The sequence below is a fragment of the Mytilus trossulus genome, chromosome 6 (genome assembly GCF_036588685.1).
Source record: "Mytilus trossulus isolate FHL-02 chromosome 6, PNRI_Mtr1.1.1.hap1, whole genome shotgun sequence".
Classification (NCBI taxonomy): domain Eukaryota; kingdom Metazoa; phylum Mollusca; class Bivalvia; order Mytilida; family Mytilidae; genus Mytilus; species Mytilus trossulus.
The window spans coordinates 15323365-15341685 of NC_086378.1; the positions used below are offsets into that span (position 1 = coordinate 15323365).

At 32.4% G+C, this 18321-nt stretch overlaps 1 protein-coding gene and 1 long non-coding RNA gene across 6 annotated transcripts in view; both read left to right on the forward strand.

Moving 5' to 3' along the window:
* The first annotated feature begins 368 nt into the window (after positions 1-368).
* LOC134723218 (uncharacterized) overlaps positions 369-18321 on the forward strand; it is a 61865-nt gene continuing 43912 nt past the window's right edge. For both annotated transcript variants that reach the window (XM_063586846.1, XM_063586845.1), the window contains exon 1: positions 369-535. The gene's annotated coding sequence lies outside the window, so the exon portion shown is untranslated. The remainder of the gene's footprint in view (positions 536-18321) is intronic.
* Positions 897-9154, forward strand: LOC134720859 (uncharacterized). 4 transcript variants are annotated; one of them, XR_010107801.1, is made up of 7 exons: positions 897-1020; positions 1506-1603; positions 4453-4543; positions 4988-5022; positions 5884-5956; positions 7692-7809; positions 8992-9154. It is a non-coding gene; the product is annotated as an uncharacterized LOC134720859 (long non-coding RNA). The 4 variants fall into 4 exon arrangements; XR_010107802.1 differs by lacking the exon at positions 1506-1603 and having other exon boundaries at positions 904-1020; XR_010107800.1 differs by lacking the exon at positions 897-1020 and having other exon boundaries at positions 1195-1603.

Consider the following 18321-nt stretch of genomic DNA (forward strand, 5'->3'; position numbering starts at 1 on the left):
CATCAGTATATCCTTCTATTCACAGTCGATTATTTCAATCTAAAAGCAGACAAAAATTCAGCACCAATCTTTTGGTGACCAATAAGGGGTCGTAGGTTCACTTCTTGCTTTTTTTTTTTAAAGGATTATGTTATGAGGGTGATAAAGGGTTATTTTCGAGCAACGTGTTTGCCAATTTTAATTCACGTGCAGCTGTGAAAAATATTCGTTATTCATCGTGAAATCAGTAACAGTAAATTAACGTGCAAGACATTTTAATTGTTCGTGACGGTTCATCGTGAAATGGCAATTTTATTTCGCGTTCTTCCATGCAGATACCCCTTTACGCCCCTCTATTATCATGACTGATGACTCGACGATATCATAACATATGCAATTTGCTCCTACTTGTATCGTACACTTATATATACATGACTTTGTATGTACTGTGGTGTACCCTGTTTCATTGATAACTTATGTGCCTGGTATTAAAGTGCCACTGTGGATCGAAGAACCAATTAGAAGTCAAGGAATATGAAAAACCTGATATTACAAGGTAATAAATAACATGTATAACTCAAAAACTATCTAGAGCTACTTTCGTTTTTGCGATATAGTTATAAACCACCCCATCCTATACTTTTTATCTTTTAATATAAGAAATATATTAGGTTTTTTAGTCTTCTTATATAACTAACAAAGTAAGACCGTGAGACCGTGCGGTCTAACAAATTTCTGATAATATCGTTAACAAAAACTTAACAGTGCGATCAACCAATCGCTAACGTTAACATATAATACCATAGTGCTTTGAAGTCTAGCAAGTACGGTCTAACAAAATCTTTTAGTACTGATAACAAATTTTAAAAAAATAAACCAATCGCTGATCATTATTGATCCTCCTGACATCATTGCTACAGAAAATTATTTTCAAAGATCTTATTTATTTTTATAAGTCCATGAAACAAAACAGAAATATCCAGATGACATTCAGATGACATTCAGATTGGTCATAGTAATCAGCTGGAAATTATATTGAGGGTAATGAAATCATTTTTAGAGTTCAGTAAACGACACAAGTTTTCCCGATGTACTCCGGGTTTTACATCAGTGTTGTTTGCAACGCCGTATCCTTCAATTTCATTGAAGACATCAAGCGAACATAAACTTGAACGGTGTAGGCCTATGATGTGCTTGCAAAAGTAAAAAAACAACGTACATAAACGCCAACGTGTACATAGAGATTTTCATTGAAAAGGTGTACTCCGGAATTATTCCGCTTTTGACTCCATTTTATATTTTTATTTGAGCTCTCTACGTTTGAGGTAGCAAAGGTATACACATGAATACAAAAACGAAAAAAAGTTTCTTTTTTTCTCTCTTTTGAAATGGTAATATACGCTGTTAAAATATATAAACATGCAGATATGTAGTACCTATTGCAAGATTGCAATATTTTTAAAAATTGTTACATAAAAAAGTAAGCAAATTCAGTTCTAGAATTAATAGATTAAATTAAACTACAGGGACTTCGGCTTGTCAACTAAAATCACCACGGACCTGCTAGAGCACTAGATTTTTCATTACAGAAGAAGTTTAAGAACTGAATCGTTTCTCTATAGAGGTCAGTATTTAGTGGCAATCTATTTCCGTCTTGGGTTATGTATCTGGTCCACAGGCACTTGTTTCTATCCATGGGAAGACCCACTGTCAAATATATTTACGTAAATATACCGTTTGATAGTGGGTCTTCGCATGGATAGAAACAAGTGCCGTGATCTGGTCTATAAAAAATATTTTGCCACAATTTTGTATTTTTTTTAGTCTATTCATGAATTAGATATTGTGTCTGGTGTGATTTTTTTTACCACTGAATTAATCACCAATCAAACCATATGTATAAGAGGGGGGATAGGACCTTTATCAGGACTCCGGGATCGGGTGTTTTTAACCTCAGGATTTTGGGATTGACCCTTTCAGGATCGGGGAATTCCTTTTTCGAATTTCGGGACCTCAGGATTTCGTGTTTTTAAGCCCGGGATCTCGGGATGAGGTATATTTTAGCCTGGGATTTCAGGATCAGGACCCCTTCTACCCCCTCTCATATAAATTGATAGAATTTTAAAAAATATCTGGAACCTGAATCCAAAGACAGAATGAATAAATAAATATAAATATTACTTTTTTATGCATCCCATAAAAATACATATATATTGGCGGGACTAGACACTAACTAATTGTAGCTGATAATCAGTGATTTTATTGTCGTTCCATACATAGGTAATAAAGATACAATACGGTACCAAACATGTGTTAAAAAACATATTCACTATTACATGTATTATCTTAATTATTTCCGATAATATCAATAAAATGTCTTTCAAACTAGTGATGCCAGCGTATCAAACTTATAGTATGTCACTTTAAATTTGTTATTATCACATTCATTTTATCACAGAATGCAAACAGGGTAATTAAAAAACGGCGCTGATTGCAGTCCAAATTCAAAAACATTATAGAACTTTTTATAAATCACACTTATTTTGGACATTTTATATGACAAAATATATCTAATTAATTTTATGATAAAACTTTAGAACTATGTGGTCAATGTATAGCCTCAGCAGTTCCAACATTTTTTTCTATAAGAATACGCCACCAAAATCCATTAATCTCCAAGTCTTGGAAGTCTCGTGGACCGTGGAGTCCAAGATTTTGTCAACATTATACTGAAGAGTCTATCAGATTCATTTCCTATTAAAATACATTGTTCCCAGACCACTGCAGCTGCCTGCTGGTAAAAGTGGTCTCTAACTTTTACTGTTGTCACATAAACATGCAATTTTTTCACCCAATTTCAAGTTTTTGAAGTTTTTTTACCATAAATTATTCTTCCATATGTATTAAATGTACTTTAAATGTAAAGAAAAGTTACAAAAAGCATTCCACATGATTATGAGTATAAAATGTAAGATTAAAGATTATTTAGAGTCGATTTAGGCGGTAGCACATATTTTAATACATATAAAAATTCATACAGAAGCTATGAGAAATTGAAATTTGTTATTTTTTGTTCATTTCTATGCTAGGATGTTATGATACAAGAAGTCTAATTGCACAAATACTCTTGCATTCAACTTTTTTTGCAGACAGCATGGTCTAATGCACAGTTTTTTTTTCACTTTTCAAGGAAAACTTGCATGCAGTTTTAGTCTAAATTGGCATATATATTTGAACCACTAACTATTCTAAAGAAGACTGCTTTTTTATAGATTTAGTGAAATATTTATGATGGACTACAGATTTTATGTACAAAGCTCTTCACATTTCACATACAATGTACATGAAACAGGCCGTTTAACCAGGGCCATGAATAAAACATATTTTGCACATTTTTCTGTGATAATCTACTTTTCTCTAGATTCGGAGTTCACCTAATGGGTAATAGAATTTGAATTGAGCACAGAAACACAAATATCAAAACATAAAAAGCCTTCAAATAAAAAGTCAGCATGCCTGTAACCCATAAACATGGAAACTGCTTTAAACTGCTTATTTAGCCGTAAAATGACAGAATTTCTATCAAACACAGATTTAAATCCTTTACTTTTATTGAGACCAGTAAACCATTCAGGGAAGTTGCCAAAGTACAGAATCTACATTTACTGATTTCATCTCTTAGGCCAGAGAAGAGCTATTTTGTAGTGCATTTTCTTTTAGACAATACATTGTACATTCAAATTAAAAAAAATCGCACTTGTTCAATCTCAAAAAGATTTTACAGTGTAGTGTACTACTATTGGGACAAATAAAGCAAAATTAAAGAAACTTATACCAGCTCTCTAACTCAAAATATTGACAATTCTGTGTTAAGGGTGTCTAAAATTCAGTTTGACAGCTTCAGACATACTAATTTTTTCCCTATAGTCTATACTATTAAACGAGAAGACCTCATTCTATGTGTAGCTTCTCTTCCTTCCACAATAAATTAATCCTCATGCCTCTGTGTTCTATAGGTATTATGCATAGTGGCATTTGTCATCTATTCTTTTTCATTCAGTTTGGGTTATTTAGGAGAAAAACGAAAAATAAAGGCGTACGGATATGGTTTCAGTCGTCAGACAAACTTGTTAGTCATCTAAGACTTTAATTTAATAAGAGTACTTGGGGATAGGACAGTAATTTTCTCGCCGATGGAGACTCTCTATATAATAAAGCAGTGATCGCCGTGGAGAAGAAACTCCTGTTCATAAATTACTTTTGGACACTACATATATATTTTACATCACATGATAATACATTGATATAATTTTGAAGAAGACTCACTTACACATGAGCTGTAAAAAAATAACTACCAACAAAATTACTTAATAATTGTACAACTACTGTAATTCCTTATCTTTTAGTTTAAAACTGTTGAATGTTTTAGTACCTTCATCTCATATTTGATACATTGCATTATTTATTTTTTAGAAACAGGGTATAGATGAGTGATCTAGTGTTTGAGTTCACTGAGGATGTGGCTGTCATCCTAACAAACAAAGGTTTACATAGTATTTATCAGGTATTGTTGTATATGGCTGATATATATGAATATATATATATTGAACTGCATAAATATCAGATCTCTGCATTTCCATCCATTAATAGTGTTGCTTCCAAAATCACATAAAGAATATATTTAGACTCCATTACAATGTATCTTGAATGCATTTATTTAACTATATATGCAGTGTAATGCAAGACATATTTCTTAATGTGAGAAACAGACAACAGCTAGCTACAAACATGAAAAAATAGATTTAATTTTCTAAGGCTTATCACATTTATTGAATGATCAACTTACAATAAAGAATGGAAAGGGGTAATGTGTCAACGAGACAACAACCCAACCAAAGAGAAGAAAACAGCCCAAGGCCACCAATAGGTCTTCAATGTGCATTTTTTATTCTTATGAGCAAAAAATAAATAAGAATTTATATGCTTATGCCTTCATTTTTTTTTGTAGGCAACATTCAGACAGTCAGATATTCTACATTTCGGGTTAGTTATATATATACACATTCAGAATTCATCACACCATTTGAAAATATGGTAAATTACTTAAAGGATGTTTTCATCTCCTTTTCAAAATATCAAGCTTTTCATCAAACTGGTAAATATTGATATGTGATTAATAAAGAACAAAAGAGCAAAAAACAATTAATTACTGTCTTGTTTGTGCTTTTTTTGTTTGTTTGAGATATATCATGAGATATAGGCTATTGAAAATTTGTGGGGAAAATTATCTCTTGAATTTCGATATCTTAATCATTGACAAGTCTTACTTTCCAAACACTATAATAATTACAAAATGCTAGGAAGCTAAAATTACAAGAATTCAAAATTTGTACAAATGACTTCTTTCCAGAATGTTAAAGATTCTGAAAAGAAAAATGAATGTTGCATTTTTGTCTTCAATTGGATAGAACTATAGAGGAATTACAAAATCTGACAAAATTTAAAAACTTGACTAGTGAACATCTTTGATTAATATGGATTTAATTCTGCTGAATGGTGTTATTTAAATTTGAACTTAAGGAAAATTGATATACACTAGAATACAGGGGTTCAAATTTAGGTTGGTTCTAAGTCCATGACCTTCCATTTACGGATTAAAACTATCCCACAGGTAGTTTGTTGCACCCAATGTACTTGCCTATATTTGCAGTTTAAGAAAATTACAAAAACATTTTGATCAAAAGAATGAAAATTTGGATCTTTATTTGCCTAACGTGAATTTGAACTGTGGAACAAAAATACATACAGTTTTCAACAAGCATTTAATTCATTTGTTTTCAATACATCATATAAAAAAATTATGTAGAGTGGGTGGTTTATTCAATACGATTTTCTTTTTATTAGATACGGAATAAAGAAATTGCTGTTGAGGAAGAGAGAAGTTTCTGTGACGAGATTGATACACATAGAGCATTTGGTAGTGTATAATAACAAGTTAACATTTTTTTTTAATTGGAAACAATAAATAACATGGCTTCTAAAACGGTCATATATTCCTTACACATGAAATTTGTCCAGACATTATATGTCTGGGATAAGCATGATACCTTCATCTACTTTTCAGCTTTCTTAAGAGACGGTCATATTAATACAATTCACCAAAACATTTGGAAGTTCCTACATGTCAGCTGTTTACATCTAATTTCTTTTTTCAAAAAGATTAAAGTTATTAGAAATATGTTAGTAAATGTTTTATAAATATGATTTGATAAAAAAAATTAAAAGGTCATTAAAACAACGTTTGATCTTGTCAGTATGTGTGCAGGTGGGAAATTTAATAATCTATCAATGCTCATCAAAAATGCTATTAAAATTATCATTGATACGTTTATCTAACTTTCATTTCTAGTATTTTGATGATGAAATAATGTGGAAAGAGCTACTTTTACTCAATCGTGCTTTATAAATGCACATGGATTTTACGTATCCATATCTGGTCCATGTTTTATCATTGTCAAGTCAACATCTGGTACATGTATTACCAAAATATGTTTTTCAAAATGAAAATATAGTTTTTGATAATGTTATTTTGCACAAATAAAGAGTCTAAGGCAGAATTCAGTACACTGATGTTGCTCACTTCAAATGATGAACTGTCAGTTTAGCACTTTACGCCAGAACATTGAATTTATTTCAAAGTAAAGTTTGATATCTGTTTTTTTTTTAATTGTCAATCATTGGTTATATGATGGCCAACTGATTACCATGGTTGTCTTTTGTTACATAGTCTTAAGAGATCTGTATACATGGTATAAGACACAAAATGTCCGGCTGGCTCAAATATTTTTTGGAAGCCCTGGTAAATAACAATTTTCAATCTGACAACAGACTTATATTTTAAATTCAGTTTGAGGAATTATTCACATTTGCACAAACAAAATTTGTTGATAGCTTAAGACCCCTTTTTGGCCCCAAACTATAGCAGTTTTACAAAATTGTTGAAATGTAAACTTTCAGTTATTTATTGGACAGTAGAATGCATCTGCAACATAAATACTGGCTGTTCTTGACAATACAATGCACATACATCAGGTACTAGCACCACTGAAATCTTAACAATTCTAGCATTTTAGTCAAATTTTAGACGGTTTTCATGTAAAGCGAAAGTGGCCGCATTCGTGTTCATCCTTTATATAAAAATGTAAGTTGTATTTTATGATAATACAAAACATATATAAAGGTTGAGGATGAACACGGATGCGGCCACTTTCATTTTTGACAAAAAACATCTGAAAAGGTGACATTTTTCAGCATATTTGGTAGATTTTTCATATTTGAGCTTGAATTGGAACGTTTTTAATGACTAAATCAGTTGAAATCTTTCACAAAAACTATTAATTCAAATGAAATAGATTTTAAAAAGTGGTAAAAATCTTTCGTCAGATGAACCTGAAATTTGAGGCCAAAATCGGCCCTTACCGGACCTATAAAAAAAATCTCAAACATGGTGATTGAAGTGCATGTTATATTATATAAATTATTGCAGTTCATCATCCACTCTTTATGTACTTTTAACTTGTTAAAGCAAACTTAAGTTTTAAAAAAAAAAAGATCTGAGAAAGTCAATCAAGTTAAAGATTGCAACTTAAAACTCTTTATCTCTTTTCTTTATCTATTGATATAAATATATATCTATGTGTATATTGTTTCAGAGTGTAATGAAGTTGTGAGTAGTATTTTAACCAAAAGAACATCTACCCTAACAACAGTGAAGATTAAAGGGATCAGTTGCTGTATGGTGATATTGAAAGAAATCCAGGACCTACAATGGTATCAATCACCCCAAAAAAATATTTTTTAAAACTGAAATTTATCTAGGATTATTTGATCTGAAAAAAAACTTTCAATATGAGACATGCATATAACAACTTCATTAAAATCCATTTTATTAAGGCATATTGGAAAATGTTTCAATTCATCTTGTGACTGTCATACAAGTGAGAAGTTAAGCTAGCTATAAAACCAGGTTCAATCCACCATTTTCTACATTAGAAAATGCCTGTACCAAGTCAGGAATATGACAGTTGTTATCCATTCGTTTGATGTGTTTGGACTTTTGATTTTGCCTTTTGATTTTTGATTTTCCTTTTTGAATTTTCCTCGGAGTTCAGTATTTTTGTATTTTTACTTTTTTTTTTACATATTTTCATGGAGATTTAATGTTTTATTGACCAATGGAAAATCTGCTTAGTACTCTGGTGAAGTAAGGCAGACTGGATATGCTGCTCCAAACAGTTTCCCTGGGATTAATAAAACATTTGATCAATTCAAAATGGACATGAACAAAAAATCTACCTTAACTGCCTTCTCACAGTATTTTTTAGTTTGGTTTCCATTAAATTTCAAAACGAGAAGAGACTTTACTGGTATAGTTTTAATTTTCCAGATACAAAATCAAAAATAAATAATTCTGATATAATTGTTACATTGTACTGTATACTAAATTTATTGAAGATTATTGTTTTAAACCTCTTGCCTTGATATAATCGTGTCCGTATCCAACTTATTGAGTTTTTGAGGTGAATATAGATCTCACCCTGTCAGTCTGTCTGTCCATTAGAACTAAACACAAATTGTCCTATCAAATCAATGTAATTATCTGCCCTTTATTATAAAAGGGTATTTTTTTAATTAAATTTAAATATGCTTGATTACACTTAAATGTTTTGATAAATGGATCTACCTTGCAAGCCAAAGATTTTCCAGTCGTTTAATAAATTATATTTGGTAAAATATTTTTAAACCAAAAAAAGGGTATTTTTTGCGACATGTCCAAACCAGAAGATTAGAAAAAGACACCATACCAACTTGAGTTTGATATATCACTGGGAAAGCCAGTCATCTTGTGGAAATGTAATATAAATAGTTCAAACTTTTTTTTTCTTTCAAAATGTTTATTTCAAAAATTAAACCAGATTTTGTGAATTTTACATGAAAGTAATTTTATTTTAGGTTTATGAAGACTTCTTAGAGCTTGCCATATAAGTGTCAACAATTTTAAAGAACAGAGAAGACTATTATTGCACTTAGTTTTGAGTTTTTGTTTTATATTTTATCACTATGATAGACTAATGTTAAATTCAGGAATTGTATTTTTCTGATATATCTGTTTTGTAATTACGTTTAACTCATTTTTAAATACGTTTGAGACGTTTTTTTTATACCTTTTCCTACTTGAGTAGCATTGACAACTATTTTAAGTTTTTAGTAAGGTTACTTTCTTTGGGTTTTGTATTTTATAATATTAAGATGTCATACTTGAATACCTTGTAGTTATGAACTCTGTATTTTACTTCTTGATTCTTTGATATGTGTAGTATTATTCTCCCCCCCCTCCAATTATATTTAGTTTTGTAAAATATATTTTCCACAAGGCCTGTTAACAATGGATGCCTCTCTAGATAAAGATTAAATAATCTTGGCACACATTAAATATGAATTTCAAAAGAAAAAAATATGTATGAAGACTCCATACAAAACTACTTTGGAAAGTATCACTCCAGTGATTCTTCTGGTAAAATTCAGGTATGCTCTAAATCTCAGTTTTCATTGGGAACTTTCTTCATTGCATAGAGGATGCTTTATCATCTGTTTTATTATACCTAACAATGCAAGTGTTAAATGTTGGGAATACAGAAAGACAGACATAATGATTATGATAAGTTAACAAATAATTTTACTTCAAATATAATGAATATTTAAACTGGAATTGACTATTCACATGTTATGCTCATTGATTGTTGACATTATGTGTTGAAAAACAGAAATAAGTCAAAAGAATTACAAGACAGAAAGTCCAAAAGTCACAATTTATCAATTGATAATAAATTTGTTTGCTCTATAATAGAATAGAATGTTTCTAAAAATGTCGATTGAATTAGACTTTCTATAAAAAAAAATCTCTCCAAACCACATTGTGACCTCTTTTTATATATGATTTAATTGGTTACATGTTTGTCTATTTTGTTATATACTTTAATGTTATGCATGAAAAATATATTAACTGTATGCAAATAGGAAAAATTGAAAGTTTTATGATAATAAAAAAAAAAAAATAATTAAACTTGTTTTGATTGATTTGATTTTATCCAATATGTATATTAAAAGAAAAGCTAGTATTTTATTGTTCAAATATTACAAATGGATTAGCCACAAGTTTTTCAACTTAGAAACGTCTTCTTCAAAAAGGAAACCTGTTCCAATAATTGATATGGCTTTTAAATATAATTTGCATCTTAAAGAAAATAATGGAGGAAAAGAAAGAAAACGAGAGAGACAATTGCTTCAACAGGATTATACTGTCATAATCAAAGTCACATTTCCTGTTTACACAAAGAATTGACTCAATTGAGTGTAATAAAATGCCTGAATTAGACTTAGCATATGTGAAATGATTTTATTATTAAATGATAACTTTACTATTCCCACCAAGTAAAACTAGATCAGGATACAATCTGTGTGAATTATATGGGTTTCTTAGAAATGATCTACATGTATACATGTATGAATTGTCTGTGATTCTTAGATATCGTCAGTATGTTATGTCTTTTTCAAAGATCTTGTCTGAATGTATTTTCCAATATTCAAACATACAGTGTGTATGCAGTTTCTGTGGTTATTAGATACATTCCAAGCAATATGTAATGGTTTTAAATTATGATAAATGACCATAAATTTTTCATGTTACAGGATAATTTTTCTGAAATATAAATTTTATATCTCAAAAGTTAGAAGACTTGGATGCTGCAGATACCATATTTTAAGATTTTTTTCTCTGTTAAATGTCCATGTCCATATCCTCAACCTCATTTTAATGGTTCAGCATCTGCTTATATGTTTGTCATTTAAATTTAGTATATACTATGAATAATAGGATGGATAACTATATTTGGTATATTGATTCCTTGCTATGTATACATTTCAGTTATACAGGTTTTTTTCTGACCTTTACCTCATTTTATGTTGAAAGTTGTGTGATTAGTTCCATTTCTAAAATACTGGAAGTAGTAGGTCAACTATATGTTGTATATGTAATGATTGAAAGGGGTACATACATGTATCAGTCTGGCAGGTTTCATCTAACCTTGGTCTAATTTTCATGATTCATGAATGTCGGTCAGAATTTATCTGAAATGTGAATTGTCTGTGATACTTGCAGTGAAACCTTAATCTATAAAACTCATAAAATCAATGGTTAGTTAAAGATGGACAATGTAAGACAAATGTACATAGACCATTAGTAAAATATAGATAATGAAATATTTAAGGCATGTACATAAGACAATTAGTTAACTTTAGATGTTAAAATATATAAGGCAAATGAGATTTCTAGAAACAGTCTGTAGGTACTGTCTGCAGTTCTTATATATAGTCTGTAAGTATTGTCTGTGGTTCTTTGATGTAATTTGTAAGTATTTTCTGTGGTTCTTAGGTACAGTCTGTACGTATAGTCTATGGTTCTTATATACAGTCTGTACATATTATCTGTGGTTCTTAAATAGTCTGTTTTTATTGTCTGTGGTTCTTAGATGTAGTCTGTAAGTACTGTGTATTGTTCTTAGATACAGTCTGTAAGTAAAGACTTTGGTTCTGATATATAGTCTGTAAGCATTGTCTGTGGTTCTTAGGTATAGTCTGTAAGCATTGTCTGTGGTTCTAAGGTACCCTCTGTATGTATTGTATGTGGTTCTTAGATGTAGTCTGTAAGTATTGTATGTGGTCCTTAGGTACAGTCTGTAAGTATAGTCTATGGTTCTTAGATACAGTCTGTAAGCATTGTCTGTGGTTCTTAGGTACAGTCTGTAAGTATAAACTGTGATTCTAAGATACAGTCTGTAAGTATAGTCCATGGTTCTTAGATATAGTCTAAGCATTGTCTGTGGTTCTTGGATGTAGTCTATAAGTATTGTCTGTGGTTCTTATGTACAGTCTGTAAGTCTATGGTTCTGAGATACAGTCTGTAAGTATAGTCTGGTTCTTAGATTTAGTCTGTAAGTACTGTGCATGGTTCTGAGATATAGTCTGTAAGCATTGTCTGTGGTTCTAAGGTACCCTCTGTATGTATTGTATGTGGTTCTAAGTTGTAGTCTATAAGTATTGTATGTGGTTCTTAGGTACAGTCTGTAAGTATAGTCTGGTTCTTAGATATAGTCTGTAAGTACTGTGCATGGTTCTGAGATATAGTCTGTAAGCATTGTCTGTGGTTCTAAGGTACCCTCTGTATGTATTGTATGTGGTTCTTAGATGTAGTCTGTAAGTATTGTATGTGGTCCTTAGATACAGTCTGTAAGCATTGTCTGTGGTTCTTAGGTACAGTCTGTATGTATTGTCTGTGGTTTCTTAGATACAGTCTGTAAGTATAGTCTATGGTTCTTAGATACAGTCTGTAAGCATTGTCTGTGGTTCTTAGGTACAGTCTGTAAGTATAAACTGTGATTCTAAGATACAGTCTGTAAGTATAGTCCATGGTTCTTAGATATAGTCTAAGCATTGTCTGTGGTTCTTGGATGTAGTCTATAAGTATTGTCTGTGGTTCTTATGTACAGTCTGTAAGTCTATGGTTCTGAGATACAGTCTGTAAGTATAGTCTGGTTCTTAGATTTAGTCTGTAAGTACTGTGCATGGTTCTGAGATATAGTCTGTAAGCATTGTCTGTGGTTCTAAGGTACCCTCTGTATGTATTGTATGTGGTTCTAAGTTGTAGTCTATAAGTATTGTATGTGGTTCTTAGGTACAGTCTGTAAGTATAGTCTGGTTCTTAGATATAGTCTGTAAGTACTGTGCATGGTTCTGAGATATAGTCTGTAAGCATTGTCTGTGGTTCTAAGGTACCCTCTGTATGTATTGTATGTGGTTCTTAGATGTAGTCTGTAAGTATTGTATGTGGTCCTTAGATACAGTCTGTAAGCATTGTCTGTGGTTCTTAGGTACAGTCTGTATGTATTGTCTGTGGTTTCTTAGATACAGTCTGTAAGTATAGTCTATGGTTCTTAGATACAGTCTGTAAGCATTGTCTGTGGTTCTTAGGTACAGTCTGTAAGTATAAACTGTGATTCTAAGATACAGTCTGTGAGTATAGTCCATGGTTCTTAGATATAGTCTAAGCATTGTCTGTGGTTCTTGGATGTAGTCTGTAAGTATTGTCTGTGGTTCTTATGTACAGTCTGTAAGTCTATGGTTCTGAGATACAGTCTGTAAGTATAGTCTGGTTCTTAGATATAGTCTGTAAGTACTGTGCATGGTTCTGAGATATAGTCTGTAAGCATTGTCTGTGGTTCTAAGGTACCCTCTGTATGTATTGTATGTGGTTTTTAGATGTAGTCTGTAAGTATTGTATGTGGTTCTTAGGTACAGTCTGTAAGTATAGTCTGGTTCTTAGATATAGTCTGTAAGTACTGTGCATGGTTCTGAGATATAGTCTGTAAGCATTGTCTTTGGTTCTAAGGTACCCTCTGTATGTATTGTATGTGGTTCTTAGATATAGTCTGTAAGTATTGTATGTGGTCCTTAGATACAGTCTGTAAGCATTGTCTGTGGTTCTTAGGTACAGTATGTATGTATTGTCTGTGGTACTTAGATACAGTCTGTAAGTATAGTCTATGGTTCTTATATACAGTCTGTAAGCATTGTCTGTGGTTCTTAGGTACAGTCTGTATGTATTGTCTGTGGTTTCTTAGATACAGTCTGTAAGTATAGTCTATGGTTCTTAGATACAGTCTGTAAGCATTGTCTGTGGTTCTTAGGTACAGTCTGTAAGTATAAACTGTGATTCTAAGATACAGTCTGTAAGTATAGTCCATGGTTCTTAGATATAGTCTAAGCATTGTCTGTGGTTCTTGGATGTAGTCTGTAAGTATTGTCTGTGGTTCTTATGTACAGTCTGTAAGTCTATGGTTCTGAGATACAGTCTGTAAGTATAGTCTGGTTCTTAGATATAGTCTGTAAGTACTGTGCATGGTTCTGAGATATAGTCTGTAAGCATTGTCTGTGGTTCTAAGGTACCCACTGTATGTATTGTATGTGGTTTTTAGATGTAGTCTGTAAGTATTGTATGTGGTTCTTAGGTACAGTCTGTAAGTATAGTCTGGTTCTTAGATATAGTCTGTAAGTACTGTGCATGGTTCTGAGATATAGTCTGTAAGCATTGTCTGTGGTTCAAAGGTACCCTCTGTATGTATTGTATGTGGTTCTTAGATGTAGCCTGTAAGTATTGTATGTGGTCCTTAGATACAGTCTGTAAGCATTGTCTGTGGTTCTTAGGTACAGTCTGTATGTATTGTCTGTGGTTCTTAGATACAGTCTGTAAGTATAGTCTATGGTTCTTGGGTACAGTCTGAATGTATTGTCTGTGGTTCTTATATGTAGTCTGTAAGTATTGTCTGTGGTTCTTAGATACAGTCTGTAAGTATAGTCTATGGTTATTAGGTACAGTCTGTATGTATTGTCTGTGGTTCTTAGATATAGTCTGTAAGTATTGTCTGTGGTTCTTAGATACAGTCTGTAAGTTTACTCTGTGGTTCTCATATACATTCTGTAAGTATTGCCTGTGGTTCATAGATGTATACATAATGGTTCTTAAACACAGTTTATATGCATGATTGGAATATTTGCCACTGGATTTAAATCGTTTATTGAACGGACAGAGACTAGCGGTTGAATAACCTAACTATTGTATTAATCGATAATATGATCTCGTCCTGAACATGAATGAAATATTTGTCACTGGACGTAAAACAAACATGAGACAGGGTTATAAGATGGATATGTAGACCCTACAACGATAAAAAAAAAACAATGAGACACAGTTATACAAAATACATAAACACTATAACAACGTTCACACATGATAGGTATGGACCCTATATAACGTTCATACACTGATGAGACAGAGTTATTCGATGGGTATGAACCCTATATAAAGTTCATACACTAATGATACAAAGTTTTTCGATGGGTATGGACCCTATATAACGTTCATACACTAATGAGACAGAGTTATTCGATGGGTATGAACCCTATATAACGTTCATACACTAATAAGACAGAGTTTTTCAAGGGTATGACCGCTATATAACGTTCATACACTGATGAGACAGAGTTATTCGATGGGTATCGACCCTATATAACGTGCATACACTAATGAGACAGAGTTTTTCGATGGGTATGATCCCTATTTAACGTTCATACACTAATGAAACAAAGTTATGCGTTGGGTATGAACCCTATATAACGTGCACACACTATAGAGAAAGAGTTTTTCGATTGGTATGAACCCTATATAAAGTTCATACACTAATGATACAAAATTTTGCGATGGGTATGACCCCTATATAATGTTCAATCACTGATGAGACAGAGTTATTTGATGGGTATGAACCCTATATAACGGTCATACACTGATGAGACAGATTTTGTCGATGGGTATGAACCCTATAAAACGTTCATACACTAATGATACAAAGTTTTTCGATGGGTATGGACCCTATTTAACGTTCATACACTGGTGAGACAGAGTTTTTCGATGGGTATGAACCATATATAATGTTCAATCACTGATGAGACAGATTTTGTCGATGGGTATGAACCCTATTAAACGTTCATACACTAATGATACAAAGTTTTTCGATGGGTATGGACCCTATATAACGTTCATACACTGGTGAGACAGAGTTTTGCGATGGGTATGACCCCTATATAATGTTCAATCACTGATGAGACAGAGTTATTTGATGGGTATGAACCCTATATAACGGTCATACACTGATGAGACAGATTTTATCGATGGGTATGAACCCTATAAAACGTTCATACACTAATGATACAAAGTTTTTCGATAGGTATGGACCCTATATAACGTTTATACACTAATAAGACAGAGTTTTTCGATGGGTATTGACCCGATATAACGTTCATACACTGATGAGACAGAGTTATTCGATGGGTATTGACCCTATATAACGTGCACACACTAATGAGACAGATGTTGTCGATGGGTATGAACCCTATATAACGTTCATATACTAATGATACAAAGTTTTTCGATGGGTATGGACCCTATATAACATTCAAACACTGGTGAGACAGAGTTTTTCGATGGATATGAACCATATATAATGTTCATACACTGATATGACAGATTTTGTCGATGGATATGGACCCTATAAAACGTTCATACACTAATGATACAAAGTTTTTCGATGGGTATGGACCCTGCATAACGTTTGTACACTAATTAGACAGATTTTGTCGATAGGTATGGACCCTATATAACGTTCATACACTGATGAGACAGAGTTATTCGATGGGTATTGACCCTATATAACGTGCACACACTAATGAGACAGAGTTTTTCGATGGGTATGAACCCTATATAACGTTCATACACTAATGAAACAGAGTCATTCGATGGGTATGAACCCTATATAACGTGCACACACTATAGAGAAAGAGTTTTTCGATGGGTATGAACCCTATATAACGTGCACACACTAATGAGAAAGAGTTTTTCGATGGGTATGAACCCTATATAAAGTTCATACACTAATGATACAAAGTTTTGCGATGGGTATGACCCCTATATAATGTTCAATCACTGATGAGACAGAGTTATTTGATGGGTATGAACCCTATATAACGGTCATACACTGATGAGACAGAATTTATTCGATGAGTATGGACCCTATAAAACGTTCATACACTAATGATAGAAAGTTTTTCGATGGGTATGGACCCTATATAACGTTTATACACTAATAAGACAGAGTTTTTCGATGGGTATTGACCCGATATAACGTTCATACACTAATAAGACAGAGTTTTTCGATGGGTATGAACCCTATACTAGTATAACGTTCATACACTGATGAGACAGAGGTATTCGATGGGTATGAACCCTATATAACGTGCACACACTGATGAGACAGAGTTTTTCGATGGGTATGAACCCTATAAAACGTTCATACACTAATGATACAAAGTGTTTCGATGGGTATGGACCCTATATCATGTTCATACACTGACGAGACAGAGTTATTCGATGGGTATGAACCCTATATAACGTGCACACACTAATGAGACAGAGTTTTTCGATGGGAATGAACCCTATATAACGTTCATACACTATTGATACAGAGTTTTTCGATGGGTATGAACCCTATAGAACGTTCATACACTATTGATACAGAGTTTTTCGATGGGAATGAACCCTATATAACGTTCATACACTATTGATACAGAGTTTTTCGATGGGTATGGACCCTATATAACGTTCATACACTGATGAGACAGAGTTATTCGATGGGTATGAACCCTATATAAAGTTCATACACTAATGATACAAAGTTTTTCGATGGGTATGGACCCTATATAACGTTCATACACTAATGAGACAGAGTTATTCGATGGGTATTAACCCTATATAACGTTCATACACTAATGAGACAGAGTTATTCGATTGGTATGAACCTATATAACGTTCATACATTGATGAGACAGAGTTATTCGATGGGTATGACCCCTATATAACGTTGATACACTAAAGAGACAGAGTTTTTCGATGGGTATGAACCCTATATAACGTTCATGCATTAATGAGACAGAGTTATTCGATGGGTATGGACCCTATATAACGTTTATACACTAATGAGACAGAATTTATTCGATGAGTATGGACCCTATATAACGTTCATTCACTTTTCGATGGTTATGGACCCTATAAAACGTTCATTCACCAATAAGACAAAGTTATCCGATGGGTATATACCCTATACAATGTTCATACACCAATGAAACATAATGAGCCGGTTGATATATACCTTAAACAACTGTCATACATCAATGAGACAGAGTAATTCGATGGATATTTACCCTATTTATGTTTATTCACCAATGAGACAAAGCTAGTCCATGGGTTTAAATCCTATACAACGGTAAAACACCAATGAGACAGTTATTCGATGGGTCTAAAACTTCTACGTTGTTCGTACACCAATGAGACAACGTTAGTCGATTTGTATATAGCATACACCAATGAAACATAATTATTTGGTGGATATATACCTTATATAACATGCATACAACAATTAAACAGAGTTATTCAATGGGTTGTCTTATTGTAAAAACGATTGTTCATTGCTGAAGGTCAGATTACCCATTATTGCTTAAATCCATGATCACTATTGGAGAGTTGTCTTATTGTAACGATTGTTTATTGTTGAAGGTCAGATTACCCTTAATTTCTTAAATCCATGATCACTGTTGGAGAGTTGTCTTATTGTAACGATT